The 21,339-nt window shown below is 39.0% G+C and overlaps 1 long non-coding RNA gene across 1 annotated transcript; it reads right to left on the reverse strand.

The window, feature by feature from the left end:
• Positions 1–12,621: 12,621 nt before the first annotated feature.
• LOC308105910 lies at positions 12,622–14,199 on the reverse strand. Its single transcript, XR_013934943.1, has 3 exons — positions 14,145–14,199; positions 13,852–13,902; positions 12,622–12,782 (listed from the first exon to the last, which is right to left on the reverse strand). It is a non-coding gene; the product is annotated as an uncharacterized lncRNA (long non-coding RNA).
• Between the last annotated feature and the right edge of the window lie 7,140 nt (positions 14,200–21,339).

Here is a 21,339-nt window from a genome sequence, read left to right on the forward strand (position 1 = left end):
GCGTGCGTTGCGTGCGTGCGTGCGTGTGCGTATCGCTTATAAATGTATCCGTGGGCAAGAATTGCGTGCGTATGTTTAAAATGATTCATTGGTTTCTTACCAAGAACTGCTAATACTTTTCTTGACGCTGCGTGTTGAGGTTTTGGGACGGTCCTCTCTCTCACCCAGACACCAGTAGTCATCCTGGTCAGAATCTTCTACTTTACTGATAGTGAGGATGTTTCTATCTATACTGTGTCTATCAGAGGAGATAACTACAGTCTCACCTCTGATCCATCTATAAGTCCAGTCTGTATATCCAGACTGTATTGTACATGTAACAGTCAGTGTCTCTCCGGTGTAAACAGGGTCAGGTGAAAACCTCACAGTAGCTGTAGGCAGAGCTGTGGACACACAGTTAGAAGAGTTACATAGTGCAGCTTTAAAGGAGCACTTCACCCATTTCCAACCTTATCTTCATATAATTGGTCCTCACTAATGTTCATCATAACAAGGCAAGTTTATTTGTATTACACATTTCAACAACAAGGCCATTCAATGTGCTCACAAAACATTAAGAGAGAAAATAAACAACATTATAAGATGCTGCCATTTCTGTATCAACTTCTGTGTCTCAGAGGAGGGCTGTGGACAGTTCAGAAACCTGCCTGTTTGTTTGTATTGATTAATGCGAGAACAATGTCTTCTATTTCAGCATGCTAACTTTCCAGGAAGAGAAAGGCTGTAGTTTATTAGCAATCTAAACGTCCAAGTTTCTGAACTGTCCACAGCCCACCAATGAGACACAGAGTGAGCAGACAGACTACGGTATAATGAAGAATTATATGAAGATAAGGCTGAAAACTGGGTGAAGTGCTCCTTTAAGATTGTTACAAAGTGCTTAGACAAATTATGATAATGCATAATGACCCCCATATAACCATAACTAAAGGGTTCATATACCTGTATGAGTATTGTAAATGATCTTAAACATAGTGTCAGTGATGATTATGATAATATGACTCACCTGATACAATCAAGGAGACTTTGTTACTTTGTCTTTTAATCTGTGGAGCCCCTTTAAACGCAGCAGTACACTGGTATTCACCACTGTCACCTGGCTGTGCTTTAAATCCATATGCATTATCAGCAGCGTAGCTACGAATGTCACGACCATCTTTGACAAATCTGTACCACCAGGCATCCTTCTCTCCTTCGTTGATGTCACACGTGAATTGAACAGATTCTCCAGTAAATATGTGGGACTGGTCAGGTTTCAGGGTTAGAACAGCTGCACACACACACACACACACACACACACACACACACACACACACACACACACACACACACACACACACACACACACACACACACACACACACACACACACACACACACACAATCAAATCAAATGTTAGTCTGCCAGTAAATCACAGTAAAAGCAAGTTGACTATAAACACGGATTGAACAGAATACATAATAAACTGACAAATATAGGATGCAGTATGTGACAAGTGTAAATATGCTGACTGAATAAATATAATAAATATTAAATTAATCTTCACCTTGACTGTGTCCATAGCAGAGGAAGCTACCCAACACTGAAAAAAATGTAGACAATATCAAGCAAAACAAACATATCTGCATTTGAATTATGTGTGTGTGTGTGTGTGTGTGTGTGTGTGTGTGTGTGTGTGTGTGTGTGTGTGTGTGTGTGTGTGTGTGTGTGTGTGTGTGTGTGTGTGTGTGTGCCCAGCTAATCTCAGAAACCCCTTGGACTGATCAGCGTCAAACTTCTCATGTGCACAGCCAGTAGGACCACTCCACCACACCCCACACTCCAAACAAATTTTCAAGTCGGCCTCATGGTGGCGCTATACCAGGCCACTTGACGTTTTGGCCTATAACTCTTGAACCGTTGGTCTTACATTCAAAATCCCATTGGATCTCTTCGGATTATGACTACCTACAGGCCACGCCCATTTCCAACTAACTTCATCTTCCGACCTACAAATCACTACACATTATCTCTGGAGTCATGTGATCAATATGTATCATTCAGATATAAGCTATAATTGCCTTCCAAAGTTTATGGGAGGAGCCTATTTTACAAGAAATACAATAAATGAAATGCCAACAATGTTAAACACTGCCACCGTCCGTCGATTGACCCCTCAATGTAATCACACATTGAGGGGCCTCTAAACAACGATGATTTCACTTACACACAATTCTACAAATTCACACATCATTCAAACTTCACAATTTCAAACATGAAGTTTCACCGTATGTCATAAATGCTATTCCTCCATGCCCCACCCCCAGCTTTCTCAGGTCCTGACAGCTGCAACCCACAACTAACAAAACCCTGAAGGACCCGTTCTAGTGTGGACAGTGTTTTGGAGAAAACCATGAAAATGCATTATACAGTATGATGACAATAACAAGCTTACAATCTGAGGCTGCACCTTAAAGTTAGTGTCAGAGTTTCATTTGTTTGAGATATTATTAATATCAAACACATGTTTTGTAGCTTGTAGGTAGCTACAGTATAATCATCATTTGTTAATGTGTAAAACATAAAGACATTTAAAAAATAAATGAAATAGAACAGTGTTTTTTCTTTTTCATGTCAAGGACCCCCAAATTAGTAGTGGCCGTGGACCCCCATCTGAAAATATTTTATGCCGGTATAAGATTCCTGTTGTAAAAATGTTTCAAAAAATATTCAACATGAATAAGTAAATGAAAATAGCACATCTACAAGCTCACAACGTGTCACATTTGATCTGATCACGTCTGATCTGTTATTTTCAATTAGCCAATGTATATAGGGTTAAAGTGGTTAGATTTTGATGCTGTATTAGCTAATGTATCTGGGGACCCCCCTGGGAACCCTCTCAAGGATCCCTGGGGATCCCCAGACCCCACTTTAAGAACCACTGCATTAGGCCACAGACCCCAACAACTCGGAGAGTGTACACATAGAACCAAATGGAAACGGACACGAACAGGTCCATTTGGTTCCATTTGTACACTCTCAGAGTTACAGACCTGTAAGGGTCCATTTGGTTCCATTTGTACACTCAGAGTTACAGACATATAAGGGTCCATTTGGTTCCATTTGTACACTCAGAGTTACAGACCTGTAAGGGTCCATTTGGTTCCATTTGTACACTCAGAGTTACAGACATATAAGGGTCCATTTGGTTCCATGTGTACACTCTCAGAGTTACAGACATATAAGGGTCCATTTGGTTCTCTTAATCAATCATTTAGCTGGGGGCCCCATGGAGCCCTCTCAAGGACCCCTGGGGGTCCCTGGATGGACCCCACTTTGAGAAACAGAACTATAGAAGCACACACTCGATCAGTGGGTGAGAGCTTGTAGATCTGCTATTTTCACAATATTTATCTGTGGGACCGGAAAAATATAATGCCTCAACTCCTACAACTCCAAGTGCTTTTAAGGGGGGGGGGGGGGTCCCCAGTTCAAATATGATTCTTTTTGGGGGGGGGGTCACCTGAAAAGGTTGAGAACCACTGCACCACTGGATGGTGTCTCTGTACTGTATTCTGCATCAATACCGGTTGGCTTGTTATTTTGTTTGTTAGAGCACTGGCTCTCAAACTGTCAAGGTCAAAATTATATGTATTTTGCCGCGGACCCCCCATCTTAAAATATTGAGACAAATCACGATTTGTTTGCAAGGACCCCTGGGGGTCCCCGGACCCCACTTTGAGAACCAATGTGTACAGTTAGAGAGTACCGAAGTCCTGACGTTTCTCCCGCTACCCCTGGGTATCTTACCATAGGGTCATCTTAGATCGAGTCATATAAGAACTGTGTTCCAAAAATAAACATACTGTAAGATCACGTCTGTGTTTGGAGGGAAAAAAATGCTTAAGCTGATTTGATTAGTTTTGGAACACAGTTCTTAATATGACACGATCTAAGATGACCATATGGTAATTGGTCAACTCCGTGATGTCAGTGATGTCAGTGATACATTTAAAATATTGTTGAAATGATGAAGCTGCAAAAGGTGGAAATCAACTACGTCATAGATTCCATTGACATGTTTTACTGTATTCAGACTCAGCAGCTGAACAAAATGTTATGTACAACCAAGTTATTAGTAATAATGGTTATATATAATATGAATATACTCACAGAGTAGAATGCAGGGCAGAGTGCGCTCCATTCTTTCCTGTGAACAGCTCTGACAAGTTACTTCCTTTTGAAGTAACTTTATGTGGTATTACTGCTGATGTAGAAGAGAGAGAGAGAGAGAGAGAGAGAGAGAGAGAGAGAGAGAGAGAGAGAGAGAGAGATAGGAGGGGGGCGTGTAGAGATGCTACACTTCATGTCATGAGCTCAGCATATTTTTATAACTTCTTCTTTAGTAAATTCAGATCTAATCTTTCTTCCTCTTTTGTTGCAAAAGAGGCTGAAATAAAGATGCAGCTCATTCCTTACAGGTCTAAATACATTTAGTGTCATTAGAAGTAGACATACTGATATATACTGATGCACATATAATGTGTTTTAGGACTTTCTTTATACATGATACTGACATGCACTTTATTGAATGCACTACGTGTGATTTTAGGACCTCTTTAAATTACATGATACTGATCTTTAACATGCAGCTTTTTAATGCTCATTTTATTTTCCATTCCTTTCTTCTAATTCTCTTTTTACTCCTTGAACTGCAAACGTGTAAGCCTGCATAAACAAGAGTTTCACCTCACTGTTACCTGTAATTGTGTTGTGACAATACAGTTGATTGATTGGAATACATATCTTACACAAAATATATATCTTCCATGATGATAAACTCCATGCTTCTTCATGAATGGAAAACAATAAGACATCACCAACTGGTCTTGTTCTATAGGTCTCAACATTCCAGAGATATCATTATGTCATTTTGACCTTGACCTTTGATCTGTAGTGGGAGAAATGTATAGAATGCCAAATATGCATATTTATTGGTTCAAAATAATTTCTGTTGTATGTGATTTCTATTTACATTTTGTATTTAGAATGTTAGTTTTCTGTCAACCTGATTGTAAATGTATTTTCTTCCATAACAGTTCTTCTTAACTCAAAGGTAACCATGTGATCAGGTCACACAGTTTCATGAAAATCCACCCGTCTGTTCTGCTTGATTGTCACTTTGACCTTTGACTCTTGGATGTAAGGGTAAAATACATTAATTAATGGATTTTTGGATGTATGGATTGGTGATGACGTTAGTTAAGTAACCTACTTGTTAATTACAATTGTTACAGATTTGGTGATGGGGAGGCTAGATAATGAGGAGTGTGAGTTGGATAATGTTCGGGTTATGGTCTATACTAATATGAAAGATATTACATATTAAATGATGCACAAAGAACATTTGAATAAAGGTGTTTTTTGTGTGGTTTACTTTGGACTTGATGATTATTTGGGGGCATAGCTGAAGGGTTAGAGAGCCCTCCTGGGGAGCAGGAGTGTCCAGTTGTCCCAGGTTCAATTCCAGGCCTGGCCATCAATGTGTCGAATATGACAGGTCTAAGTGTCCTTGAGCAAGACACTTAAGCCCTAACTAGCTCTGCGCTTCTCTGTGGGCAGCCATCAGCTGGGTTGAGCTGAAACCAAATTTCCCCTGTGGTGTGAATGTAATGTAGGCTATACTTTGGATAAAGGTGCAATGTGTATATACTGTACATTTATCATTTATTTGACCATTTAAAGTGTATGATAAAGATGATTATTATAAACATTGATATGAAATGTAGCGTGTTTAGAGACAGAGGAAGGTAGTTGATCATTTGCATGGTGAGTCATCCTGTGGTCTGGAGGGAGGATGTAACTTTAGGTCTTGTTTTCTGGTGGTTTCCTGCCTCTCTATATGCTGGCGTGTCCTGCCCAGCGTGATCTAGTATGAGAGTAACGACACTAGCACCATTGTAAGAATGGAATGCGGAAATGCTCTGTCTATCTCAATGAGGAAGTTCCAGTGTTTGGAACTACAGCACATAGCAGCCCGCTTTGTGGCGAGATCAAAGCGTGACGGAACTCTCTCTTTCTATGGGTCTGGTCCTGCCTCTCTATATGCTGGTGTGTTAGATAATAAATGAATAAAATGCTGCTACATTGTCTGGAAGAAGACAAACTAAAATAAGTTTACTCTTATGTACCTGTACACAATATGTAACAATAAAGAACAACCTTGAACCTTGTGGTTGTGTATTAGACCAGTGGTTCTCAAAGTGGGGTCTGGGGATGCCCAGGGGTCCTTGAGGGGCTCCCAGGGGGTCCTCACTAAAATGAAGAACACTTTAACCACTGTAATAATGTTTTATACTTATGCTAATCAAACTTTTTGAAATATTTAAAAAAAAATCTTCAGTTGACACTGGTGCTCAATCATTTCAGATGGGGGTCTGCGGCTAATTACATGTGATTTTGGGGTCCTTGACATGAAGATGTTTGAGAACCACTTTCTACACCATGCACTAAAGGCCAGTCCAGACCAATGACGCAACACGTTGCAACTGCAACCGCTTGCAACGGCTTGCAAACATTTGCAACAGAATCCCAAAATTGCACCGACCTGCAACAGGTCAATTCAGGCCGCTGCAATTATCTCTTAGGAAATGTGTGAAATGACACACAGTGGTACAGTATATGTACCGTCTGGAACCCCCTCAAGAATCACTGGCACATAGGAAGCATCGGCCCTGACTAATAGAGGAGAGGAGAGGAGAGGAGAGGAGAGGAGAGGAGAGGAGAGGAGAGGAGAGGAGAGGAGAGCAGAGGAGAGCAGAGGAGAGGAGAGGAGAGGAGAGGAGAGGAGAGCAGAGGAGAGGAGAGGAGAGGAGAGGAGAGGAGAGGAGAGGAGAAGAGAAGAGAAGAGAAGAGAAGAGAAGAGAAGAGAAGAGAAGAGAAGAGAAGAGAAGAGAAGAGAAGAGAAGAGAGGAGAGGAGAGGAGAGGAGAAGAGAAGAGAAGAGAAGAGAAGAGAAGAGAGAAGAGAAGAGAAGAGAAGAGAAGAGAAGAGAAGAGAAGAGAAGAGAAGAGAAGAGAAGAGAAGAGAAGAGAAGAGGAGAGGAGAGGAGAGGAGAGGAGAGGAGAGGAGAGGAGAGGAGAGGAGAGCCATAGCAGTCTAAGCCTACGCTTTATAAAAGAGAAAAGTTTTTAATCAAGTCTTAAACATAGAGAGGGTGTCTGCCTCACAGACCAAAACTGGTAGAAGGTCCCACAGTTTAGGAGCCTGATACTAAATGCTCTGACTCCTGTTCTACTCTTTCTTGGAACCACAAGCTTATTTACATACTTGGAGAACACTGGTGTTCTAGTAGGCTTGTAAGGCACAATGAGCTCTGGTGGTTGCATCTGGTGGTTGTCTCCTCCAATGAGACACAGAGTGAGTTGACATAAATTGTGCCATCTAATAATGACCATTAGTGATGACCAATAATATAGGGTTGAAAATGGGTGAAGTGTTCCTTTAACAGCTGTGTGGTCCATTAAAACAGTGCAGTATAGACCGCCGAAGTCTGACGTCATTTACACATCCTTTGTTTGTCTACCTGGTTCGCAGTTTTCCACCCCCGTTCTGAATCCCATAGACGTATTTAATATCACGTCAAATAAGAACTGTGTTCCAAAAATAAACAAATGACCCCGGCGGTTTGACTCTTATGGATATGAAGCATCAACTGACGGTGAGAAAACGCTAATGTTACTTCCGCCGAATTAGTTACATTTTCGCCAGAAACAGACTGTATCAAATATAAGTGACTGACTATCATAAACGATACAGAACCTCCTCCCTGACAATAACGCCGACACGCGGTGTTTATTTTTGGACCACAATTCTTATATGAGGCGATTCTAAGATGACCCAATGTTATTCTCCATAGAGAAATTACTTCCGCAAACCTGGGGATGAACGAGTGACGTCAGGACTTCGGTGCTCTATAGTGGGCTGTGTACATGTAGGTCATCATAAATAAAAATACACAGTGAGAGGACGTGTGGTTGTATGTTGTTCCTCTTCTGGTTTGTTCTTCTCTCTTCTGCTGGCTCTTCATGTCCTGTGTTCACACACTGCTGTGCACAACACTGGCTCTCATACTTTTTTTTAATTTCAGGATCGACCCCTAGTTTGATATGCATTAGGCCATGGACCCCCATAACTCTGAGGGCCCACTCACACATAGACGTGTGACAACATGTCGGACACGTGGGGGGGATACGGCCGTTTCAACTAATTTCCTATGAAGTTACGTGGTTTTCAAGCGTCTGTCGTGTTGCAGCCCTCCCCTTCCCCCTTCCCCTCCCCCGCGGCACGTCGGACGCTTGAAAACCACGTGACTTCCATAGGAAATAAGTTGAAGCGACCCATCCCTCCGTCTACCCCCACGTGTCCGACACGTTGTCACACGTCAATGTGTGAGTGGCCTCTGAGAGTGTACAAAATGGAACCAAATGGACCCATAAGGGTCCATTTGGTTCCATTTGTACACTCTCAGAGTTACAGACCTGTAAGGGTCCATTTGGTTCCATGTGTACACTCTCAGAGTTACAGACCTGTAAGGGTCCATTTGGTTCCATTTGTACACTCTCAGAGTTACAGACCTGTAAGGGTCCATTTGGTTCCATTTGTACACTCTCAGAGTTACAGACCTGTAAGGGTCCATTTGGACCGCTGGTGGTCAGATTCATTGAAAACATATGTCCTTGCTTCTGGTGACTGATATTTTCCTACAATTAAATTTTGTTTATTTATGTATTTAGGCCTATGTTTTTATTATTATTATTTTATTTTTTCATTTTCAAAATATTTATTAAAATAAATAAATAACGGGCACCCGCTGGCCTAGCGGTCCAGGCGCATACCACATACGCTGGTAATCCAGCTTGACAGCGTTTCGTGGGTTCGACTCCCGGTCCCGGCGACCTTTGCTGTCTTTCACCCCCCACATATCTCTCCCCATTTCCTGTCAAGTTCATTCCCCAGTCAGTCAAATAAAGGCATGAAAGATCCATCGAAAAAGATTAGCTGAAGCCTGGTGGCATCTATCACACGTTGGGTCAACATCAGTATAAATCCTGGCTAACCTGACCTTGGTCCAGTTCACCCGGAGAAAAATTGTACACCCCATGTTTGGCACATATTGATGAACACGACCCATAATGGCTTCCCAGGTTGCGTCAGAAATATCCTCCTCCAGATCCTGGGCCCAAAGAGTTTTATAGGCAGTGGTTGATGATAAATGAAGATCAAATATTGTGGTAAAAAGCAAGGATATCTTTCCCTTAACTCTCTCAGTGCCAGAAATTTGCGTTTTTATTTTATTTTGTAATTTTGTAATTTTTCATTCAAATAAATAATCTGATTGGGTTTTTAAACCCATAATACAGTTCTACCAGTAGAGAGCAACAAATCGACACATTGATGACCTCGCTGGCTCAATCGCCCCCTCCCAAACAGGCTCACATCACATCCGGTCATAACCGGATGTTGACATTTTCGACAATCGTTGATCGGGCTAAATTACGATGCGATACACGACTACGATGACTGATCGTCACCCAGACCAAAGAGAGTAGACGTGGACCTCTCCGTTCGTTTTTTATACCGTGTGAAAAACCGTGACTTTCCCTATTCTGGCCAAAAATGACCGCGGGAAAAAAATTAGAACCGGAAACGGAATCTGCGTCATGAAACCGGAACCCAATGAGTCTGAAGGAGTCAGGAAGCGAAAGTGATCATGAAAAATAAACAGAATAGCGCGACCACAGTCAAAAGTAAAAACTCGGGATTTCTCGTGCTGGCACGGAGGGTACTCGGGAAAAACTCGGGATATCTCGGGGCGTGGCACAGAGAGGGTAATATGAGCTGATGCTATAAGTGTGTCTACGGGTGAATTAGGTGGAATAGTCGGGAAGCTAGTACATTTTCTACGGACAAAAAACACGGGCTTGCAAATAACGGAAAAGGTGGGCTCTGGGCAGATTATACTTTCTAGAAATATGTTCATATGAAGCAAACGTGCCACCGTCAAGCACATCTCTGACTGACCTAATGCCATGATCATACCAGATTTTAAATGCCTGATCTTGTAAGGAGGAAGGAAATAAAGGATTTGCACACAGAGGGGTTATTACTGGGAATAACTGAATACCAAAATGGCGTTTAAACTGAGTCCAAATCTTAAGAGTTGACTTAACTAAAACGACTCTTTGTATGTTTGACTGACATAAACCCAATAATAACAACACTTCCAGGTGTTGAAAGTATCTCTGTCTTCTCCCTCATGATCCACCATGTTAATCTTTATGACCCACAGAGCTGCAACTACAGTACATGTTACTTCATCATTTCACCAGAGGGCACATGCTTAAAAAGAACAGATCTACAAGCTAATGTGTCACATTGCAGCGTGTTGATAGATTGTAGATCTGTTCACATGCGACAACCTCCTACTATGAGGAGTATAAATTATAGGATTAATATAGTCTGTCTCTGTAAAAAACAAGAAAAGAAAAAAACAAAACAAGAACGTTTTCCCCTTCAGATCTTGTGGATTTATTGGAATAAAATAATAATTTATTATTTTATAATCTTTGATTCTTTTATTGGTGGTTTAAAGTTAGGGTTTAATACAAATTAAGCTTGTGTTTAGTCATAAGTTGATTTTCATGGTTCCTCGTACATTTCTTTACTCTTAATTTTAAATACTCATAATTCCAAATGTATGATTATTCATTTGATTATTAATAATACCACCGATATTGAAATTTACACACTAATGCCTACTAGTACAATCACCATGAATTCAAGGCTTCATGGGCTGTGAAATCGATTACAATGCGTAATTTTGGGTGAACTACTCCTTTAATAACTGTACTTGTATTACTGTTTCGGTAATTGATATGTTACACTACTAGTTACTGAGGAAAGTAATGATATTACAGTAATATATTACTTAGTGAATAGTTACTGCCCAACACTGCCTGTAGTCTGTCAAAACATTGTTAAATACATGACAATGTTCTTGGGTGACATAATAAATGTGTAATAAGGAGTTTACACAACATCGTTTTGACAACAAACTGCTTTTAATTAAAATGCAAATAGTACAAGCACTCATCTAATTTATCTTGTTTACATTCAAACATAGTTCTTAAAAGATTCATCATAATTTGATTAGCAAACTGAAGCAAAGTTTATTCTAAAAAATACAATGTATTCATTTATTCACTTAAAAAAACATGTAAGCATAATTATACAGATAATTGACAAAATAAAGTAGAAAAACTGAATAAAAAAACAACAACATGGAATTAATTGAGATGAATGAAAATAGGTTTCAGACAGTGGGTCAAAATCTATACAAACATAAACATTAACAATTAATACCTAAGTGGAAATACAAAACAATATATATTTTTGCCAGACCCAAGGGGTCGGGCTTACATGAGGCTTTGTATCTGTTTTCTCCATACATGGGCATGGTCACTTTGTCCCCCGGCCCCAGCCAAAAAACTAAACTTCATGACATCATTATTATGTCACATACTAGGACTTCATTCTGGGTCTGGCAGAACCAGGTCTCCTGGTCTTGTTAAACTGTATTTACAAATGTATTCTCATGGAGACATGAGTCTCATTTACAGAGAGGCCATTATAAAAAGAGTTCATTAAAATAGGTTAAAGGTGGTGTAAGTGATATTTAACTGTTAAAAAGAAGTGTTAAATAGATATATTGTGATAGTATATAACCATTGCTATAGAGTGTTTGTTCCGTAACAGAAAACACATTTTCAGGTCAGGATAAAAAGAAAATCCAATCAGGAAAGAGAACTCATACAGGATACATGATAAATAAGTGAAATTAAATGATGAAAAAACTAAATATGAATAGACACAATTGGAACTGAAACACTATACAATTGAAGCTGATAAATACAAATATTGTAATTAATATAATAGTATGTATTACAATACAATTAAAACAACAATTTACATTAAAATTACTATTTTCTATACTGCACTACTTAATGGGCTAGAATGAAGCAAAAAGGTGTTAGCATTTTCTGTTTGTCCGGTGTGTGTGTGTATGTGAGTGGGTGCATGCGTGCGTGTGTGTGTGTGTGTGTGTGTGTGTGTGTGTGTGTGTGTGTGTGTGTGTGTGAGTGTGTGTGTGTGTGTGTGTGTGTGTGTGTGTGTGTGTGTGTGTGTGTGTGTGTGTGCGTGTGCGTGTGCGTGTGCGTGTGCGTGTGTGTGTGTGTGCACTCACAAAAGTATGTACAGTGTGTGTGTGTGTGTGCGTGCGTGTGTGTGTGTGTGTGTGTATACATGTACAGGAGCATGTATACTGTAGATCCATTTGTACGGTTACATAGATAAATGTTACCTTAGAATTAGAATTAGTAGATCTGATATTTTCACTACTTCTTAAAAGTATTTTTTTCCTTCTGATTAATGATTTTTCTTTATACTTTTTATGGACTTCATTTGAAAAACGTTTGAATTTAGTTTAACTCAAGGATTTTTTGGGAAATGTTGGGCATTTTTTTGAAAATATTTTGAAATAATAATAATAAAAAATAAAGAGGTATTAACTTTGCTCCGGGACTGACATATGGGTCCTGACCCACTGTTTGGGAAACATTGATATATATAGATGTTACCCTATTGGTTACATAGATAGATGTTACCCTACATTTATTGGTTACAATCCATGTGACTTCATCCAGGTGTGTGGTGTTGGGCTGTCGTGTGTCTCTAAGGAGCTGAAACAAAGTGACATTATAGTTTAATGAGTCATTGAACATGCAGTATAATATGTAGTCATTTTATCTATACTAGAATATGTGTTCAGCTCTCATTCAGTTGTCATCAGGGGCGGACTGGCCATTTGGTGTAAATGCCTGGTGGACCGCTGGGCCAGTGGCCAACCCAAAAAATAATAATATATATATATATATATATATATATATATATATATATATATATATATATATATATATATATATATATATATATATATATATATATATATATATATATATATATATATATGTTACGTTAATGTTGACAAAACGGGGGTGGTGGTGGTGGGCCGGTTCGGACCAAAATGCCAGGGCTGAATTTTGGTCCCAGTCCGGCCCTGGTTGTCATGAGTTTTATCATTAATTCAGTTTAATTCTAAATCAGTTGTCATGAGTTTTATCATTAATATGTTAAGTTACGTTTTAATTCCATCTCAACAGATCACACATATTTCGACTCATAATAAATTCACTCAAAAACCACTTGGTTTCAACATATAATTAATTCTGGATTCTGATATGAATCAGTCATGTAATGTTTTCAACCTTATATTAATATAATTGGTCCTCAGTCACTAATGCTCATTTCCATCTACTCACTCACTCTTGGTTGACTGTGGACAGAAACCTGCCTGCCAATGATATCATGGATGGGGATTCTAAGCCAATAGAAACTAAAGCCTAGAAGATTTTTTCTTGCATTAATAAAAAAAATTAAGTCTGAAATCTTGTTTGAAATGATCAAACCTCCCTACCGATGATGTCACTGGTAGGCAGGTTTCAGCAAGAGCGAAGACCAATTATACGAAGATAAGGTTGAAAATGGGTGAAGTGCTCCTTTAAATATGCAGTCCAGCCAATCTTGTATATATATATATTTTTTGTAAGTGTCAAGTTTTACTTGGAGGGTTTCCTATAGACTGATAGGAAAATCGTAGGTCCGGGGATCAAACCAAAAACATAGAGTACAGGCCAATTTATTATTATTATTAAATGATTTGAATGAATGTTTAAAAAGCATATACTGTACCATTGTCATAGTCATCCGGGTGGTGGATTACCCCATAGACATGTGTGTCTCCTAAATGTAAACATATCAGCATTAATGATGGTGATTATTTTATTTTTCATTTCAAACATGGTTTTCAATTTAGTTGTGATTTCATTATTCTGCTTTAAGGAAAAACAAACCCCAAACCACTTCACATACTTTAATGTACTTCCAAAAATAAAACATTCATTCTTTAATGAACTTTTAAATACATTTATAATCAAATTGGAAGCGGTTGTTCTTGTCAGAACATGATTGGTTCAAAGACTGACCGTGCTGCAGTGGGAGGTACACATCATCAGGAGACACATTCTGATTGGTTCCCTGGTCTGTGAGAGAGAGAGAGAGAGAGAGAGAGAGAGAGAGAGAGAGAGAGAGAGAGAGAGAGAGAGAGAGAGAGAGAAAAACCATTCAGAGAACAGACTTGTACGGAGCAATTTGCCATTTGGAAACTAACATTATAATCTCATTATTATTGAACAAAAGTATCTTATTGATTAGGCTATTTTGTTGCTATAGTAACGTCTCAAACCAATGCAGAACTCAAACAATGGGACTTAATTATCAGTTTGTGATGAAAACTTAATATCATTTATGCATTTATTTACCATCTCATACTGTAGGTCCTCTTCCTAAATTAAAGACATGTTCCCAGTGTGTTGAAGGCCCCGTGAAACCCCTCCTTGTGTCCCGTTTGTCACACACAGACATTGAACTTGACCTTGACTGTACAGGACTAATGTGTGTGGGTTCTTTTTTTAAACAAGTGAAATTAGATTTAAATAACTGGATTGGCTGTTTTAAAAAAGTTTATACTGTACCATTTTCATAGTCGTCAGAGTTGTTGATAATTCCATAGACGCTTGTGTCTCCTAAATGTAAACATATCAGCATTAATGTGGTAATTTTTTTATTTTTCATTTCAAACATTGTTTTCAATTTAGTTGTGATTTCATTATTCTGCTTTAAGGAAAAACAAACCCCAAACCACTTGGCAGACTTTAAAGTACTTCCAAAAAAAAAACATTCATTCTTTAATGAACTTTTAAATACATTTATATTCAAATTAGAAGCAGTTGTTCTTGTCAGAACATGATTGGTTCACAGACTGACCGTGCTGCAGTGGGAGGTACACATCATCAGGAGACACATTCTGATTGGTTCCCTGGTCTGTGTGAGAGAGAGAGAGAGAGAGAGAGAGAGAGAGAGAGAGAGAGAGAGAGAGAGAGAGAGAGAGAGAGAGAGAGAGAGAGAGAGAGATTATAATCCCATTAGAATTGAACAAAAGTATCTTATTGATTAGGCTATTTTGTTGCTATAGTAACGTTTCAAACCAATGCAGAACTCAAACAATGGGACTTAATTATCAGTTTGTGATGAAAACTTAATATAATTTATGCATTTATTTACCATCTCATACTGTAGGCCCTCTTCCTAAATTAAAGACATGTTCCCAGCGTGTTGAAGGCCCCGTGAAACCCCTCCTTGTGTGCCGTTTGTCACACACAGACATTGAACTTGACCTTGACTGTACAGGACTAATGTGTGTGGGTTCTTTTTTTACAAGTGAAATTAGATTAAAATAAGTTTATACTGTACCGTTTTCATAGTCGTCAGAGTTGTTGATAATTCCATAGACGCTTGTGTCTCCTAAATGTAAACAAATAAGCATTAATGAAACGCTTATTTTATTTATTTATTTACATTTTTGAATTATTCTGCTAATTGGGAAGAATAAACCCAAAACCAACTGTAAAAAAGAAAACAATCAATGTTTAATGAACTTCTAAATCAATTAATATTCAAATTAGAAGGACTTGTTCTTGTCAGAACATGATTGGTTCAGAGACTGACTGTGCTGCAGTGGGAGGTACACGTCATCAGGGGACACATTCTGATTGGTTCCCTGGTCTGTAGCTGAGCTCTGATTGATTCCCTGAGGCTGAACAGGTCTGTAATTAAAACATCAATATTTAACGTAAATAAAGCATGAAAGCAGATGTAATCTACTGCTGTTATGTTGAATAGACAGAGATCAATACTGTGCTTACCTGATGCAACATGGACCTGTAAATTAAAAACAATACATTATAACATAAATATTAGAACCTTTACATTGTTATGCCATGGTATTCAGTATGTTTTATGGAGAGTTGCTCTGTGGTTGTAATCTAGATGTAATCAATCTGATGTAATCTAGTGTAATCTAATGCAGGGGTTCTCAACAGGGGTTCGTGAACCCCTACAGGTACTTGCTGATACTACAGCGGGTTCACAAATGTGTGAGGAAAAGGATATAAATAGATATATATTTTGTTCACAGTAGAATGTTAAAACGTATGATACTGAGTCTAAAGTGTGAGTGAGGGTAGTAATTGCTCACTGGCTTACCTTTTTGAACTGAAATTAAAACATGAATTCCTATTGGGTAATAATTTAAATCATATGGGGTTCTTGGTATATTGGAATCTGTGGACTGGATGTTGGGTGTGGGCCGGGACTTATCTAGATATAATCCACCTAATGAGGAGAAGGCTACAGTGTCTCTGTATGTGAATGAGGAGAAGGCTACAGTGTCTCTGTATGTGAATGAGGAGAAGGCTACAGTGTCTCTGTATGTGAATGAGGAGAAGGCTACAGTGTCTCTGTACGTGAATGAGGAGAAGGCTACAGTGTCTCTGTACGTGAATAAGGAGAAGGCTACAGTGTCTCTGTATGTGAATGAGGAGAAGGCTACAGTGTCTCTGTACGTGAATAAGGAGAAGGCTACAGTGTCTCTGTATGTGAATGAGGAGAAGGCTACAGTGTCTCTGTGTGTGAATGAGGAGAAGGCTACAGTGTCTCTGTACGTGAATGAGGAGAAGGCTACAGTGTCTCTGTGTGTGAATGAGGAGAAGGCTACAGTGTCTCTGTATGTGAATGAGGAGAAGGCTACAGTGTCTCTGTATGTGAATGAGGAGAAGGCTACAGTGTCTCTGTATGTGAATGAGGAGAAGGCTAAAGTACTCACATTTAGATGTTCTGTATCTACACAGCAGGATCAGTAGGATGGTCAGTAGAATGGCAAGCAGAGGTCCTACAATCAGACCCACTACATGTAGAGAACTCTGTTCCTCTGATCCAGACACAGAAAACAACATAACATTTTACAAAACTGAATGAAAATACAAATGTAGTTACTTTATAAAAACACCTGTACCTAAAAAACTTAAAATATCCTTTTAATTTCCTATAATTCAGATGTAATTACAATGTATGCACTACTTTTTCTTTATTTTTTGTTTTTTTTTAAGACAAAGTCAACAAAAGTTTGCTCCTCGGAGCGCATATCTCCGCCAGGCTGGGTTGCCTAGCCAGAGCTGTGTAAGTCGTGGGTTGCAGTCATGATGACAAGAGGAAGGATAGCATTTCTACGACTAAACAATTCAACTTTACATATTTGTGGAAGAGGAAAGAAAGCACTTTTGGAGGTGCACTCTATAGAAGCCCTGCATCATTTAGCCAATCATAGCCAATCGTAATGGAATATTAAAAGTCTGAATGACAAATGTTGATCACATGATTCCAGAAGTTATATATAACAATTTGTGTGAGTTTTAGACAAAGTCTGTAGGAGTATTAGCAAAAATGCACAGACAGGGGTGAAAACATAATCTCCTGCCCCCGGGCTATCGGCATGACAGAGATTATTAAACAACTCACCATCAGCAGTGTTCAAGGTCAGAGCATCACTGTATTCAGTGTAGTAAACTGGATCTCCTCTCCCTGCTCTGCACCTGTAGACTCCTCCTACTGACACTCTGATTGGTCCAGTAGAGTATTGATCATCATGTATGATCAGTGATTGGTTGTTTTGGTACCAGTAGTATTCCCATCCAGATGAATCCTCCACAGAGCAGGTCAGTGTAACACTGCCCCCTGCTGGTATGACTGTCTGCTCAGCTTTCAGTGCGGCCTTTGGTTGATCTGATGTTTACATTATAGAGAGAGAATGAGAGAGAGAGAGAGAGAGGGAGAGAGAGAGAGAGAGAGAGAGAGAGAGAGAGAGAGAGAGAGAGAGAGAGAGAGAGAGAGAGAGAGAGAGAGAAATTAAAGGTAGTGTAAATTATCTTAAACTCTTTAATGAACAGAAAATACTATTCATTTCACACACAACACAAAGTGTGAAATGATTCATGTGGTTTCTTACAGAGAACTGCAAATATTTTCTTGTCGCTGGGTGTTGAGGTTTTGGGACGGTCCTCTCTCTCACCCAGACACTGGTAGTCATCATGGTCAGAATCTTCTACTTTACTGATAGTGAGGATGTTTCTATCTATACTGTGTCTATCAGAGGAGATAACTACAGTTGAAGTGTCACCTCTGAACCATCTATAAGTCCAGTCTGTATATTCATGTATTATACATGTAACAGTCAGTGTCTCTCCAAAGTAAACAGGATCTGGTGAAAACCTCACAGTAGCTGTAGGCAGAGCTGTGGATACAGAATTATCACATGATCAAACATGTTTATCTGTCAAATGATATACAGCATATTTCTCATGACAACAAAACAACTACACATATTAGTCCGTTTTAACTGATCTGATTAGTTAGAGATCATTAGAGTGTTGGATGATGAAGTAGAGGTTGTCATACATCTGTGGACTAGACTATTAAATGTCATGATGCCTTAACAACACCTACAGATGGTTACATTGTTGTGTTGTTCACTGGAGATGTCAAAATAAACTGTCTGATCACAACGTTACAATAATTAAATGTTTCCGAACCCATACCTAATGTTAAGTATATGTAACATAATACCGGTAAAATTGTGACTATGCAGATAACAATGCTCTAGTGTCAGACACAGCAGAGAAAGGAAGGAAACTACTACTGTCAGTAGGAAATGAGTGCGTGCGTGCACACACACACACACACACACACACACACACACACACACACACACACACACACACACACACACACACACACACACACACACACACACACACACACACACACACACACACACACACACACACACACACACACACAGCTGCCCACATGTAGCAGCCCCGCCTCTCTCTTCACTCGACTCGTCTTGAGGCTCCACTTAAAACTAACTGTCACAGCACAGACCACCTTGACATTGTGTGTCTAAATTAGAGTATAAACCCTTCTCCACACACCACTACACCACTGGACCACATATTGTCTGAATATATTGATAACACTATGACCTCCAGATTGCAAATAAAAGTCAAAGACCAAAGACCATAAGTCTGTCTGTCTGTCTGTCTGTCTGTCTGTCTGTCTGTCTGTCTGTCTGTCTGTCTGTCTGTCTGTCTGTATACATACCTTTAAAAGAGTATACATACCTTTAAAAGACACAGTGATGGGGTTGCTGTACTTGGCAGATTGTTGGTCATGTTGGCGTTGAGCTTTACACTGGTATTCACCACTGAGATCTCGATAAGAACTTAAAGTGTATTCAGGATCTGTACTGGAAGACTTAATAACCCGTTTGCTCTTATAAAATGTGTACATCCAGTCAGAGGCACGTCCTTGTATGGTACATTTAAGAATAAGAGTCTCTCCAATGAAAATCTCAGGCCAGTCAGAGTGTCTGCTGAGAACAGGAACAGGTACCTCTGTAGAAGTAACGCACGCACGCACGCACATACACACACACACACACACACACACACACACACACACACTTCCATTAGACAGTTAGACTCTGACTTGTGTATGTGCGCGCGTGTGCGTGCCTGTGTGTGTGTGTGTGTAAAATAATTAATGTGGTTTCTTACCTAGAACTGTAAGTCTTTTCTTGTTGCTGAGTTTTGAGGTTTTGGGACGGGACTGTCTCTCACCCAGACACTGGTAGTCATCCTGGTCAGAATCTTCTACTTTACTGATTGTGAGGATGTTTCTATCTATACTGTGTCTATCAGAGGAGGAAACTACAGCTGGAAGATCACCTCTGAACCATTTATAATTCCGGTCGAATGTATATTCAGACTGTATTGTACATGTAACAGTCAGTGTCTCTCCAGTGTAAACAGGATCTGGTGAAAACCCCACAGTAGCTGTAGGCAGAGCTGTGGACACAGAGTTGTCTCATGATCAAACATTTATTTGAATAAGAATCAACTGTATTGTCACAGATTAACAGGTGTAAAACAGTCGGTGCAATTTGTTTTTGTGCAGACTCAATAATTCTTTTGTTATTTCCATAAGAGAAAAGGAAGAAAAAGAAGGTGTGGGGGGGCAAGGGGGAAGAGAGATCAGTCAATAAAATCTATATATTTGATATATATCAAATATATAGATATAGATAGACAAATGATCTATATATTTACACATTAAGTAAAAACGTTAAGTACCTGAGGTAAGACCTAAAGGTGTGTGGGCATAGCAGCAGATATATAGGTTACTGCACATGATATACTATGGACGTTAAGGTGCAAAGTGTCAGTGTGTGTGGACCGCATAGTCCACATAAGGTAGACTGACACTGGTATAATCCACAGGTACAGTAGGTCCATGAAGAAGTGCAAAAGAGTCAAATTGTGTATATTCTGTATGTAGTGCAGTTTTATTTTATTTCAGTGTTAATTAGTAGGCTACTTGATGATGTCAAACTAGTTAATCTGAGCTCCCTCCAGCTACAGTATGGGATCTTGTCTCTATCTACCTGCACAGCTGTCATGCATTAAGATCAGTGACATCATATAGTGTTTTAATGGGGGAAGTTAACTGAGATTATTATGTCAAATGATAGGAAATATAGTCAGGTAGAAACTACAGAGGAAATGTCACATCAATATTAAGGGTGTAACGGTTTTGGACCGAACCAGGAAACCTCGGTTCAGACGTCCTCGGTTCAATTCTCGGTTCCGTCTTCCTGAACCGCGGTTCACTTCAAGTCACGTCATATTGTAGAAGTATTTTTCAAACAAATCTAATATCTATGTTCAACAAAGTTATATCCACCTTTGATTGTTAGAATGCCATTTCTACAGTAAAGCTCTGATCTATGATGATGCACTATGATTACATGTTTGAAATTAATTATCAACTTTGCATATAACTCCTGAACCTGCTCTTACAAGATTGTCAATAATCACAAATGTCCAATTACTAATTCATGTTAAATGAATATATAAAGTTAATCTACCAACATAGTATTATTTATTGTTTGTATGAAGTCAATCTAACATCATAGGGTTCTTAAGTGTTCTTGATATATTTTTTATTTTATTTATTACAATTTCAGAACGCAGAAATTATGACTGTGGCTCAAAAATATAGGTTTGAACCAAACCATGGATTTGTGAACCGTTACACCCCTAATCAATAGAAAATAAAATTATTCAGTATGTGATGGTATGTCAATTTTTATCAGAAATTATTTTCAAATCCATTTAAGTAGTTTTTAAATGTGAGAACTCCTGCCACGCTCATCTACTGTGTGTG

The sequence above is a fragment of the Gymnoscopelus braueri genome (assembly GCF_963280865.1).
Source record: "Gymnoscopelus braueri genome assembly, chromosome: 18".
NCBI classification, from domain to species: domain Eukaryota; kingdom Metazoa; phylum Chordata; class Actinopteri; order Myctophiformes; family Myctophidae; genus Gymnoscopelus; species Gymnoscopelus braueri.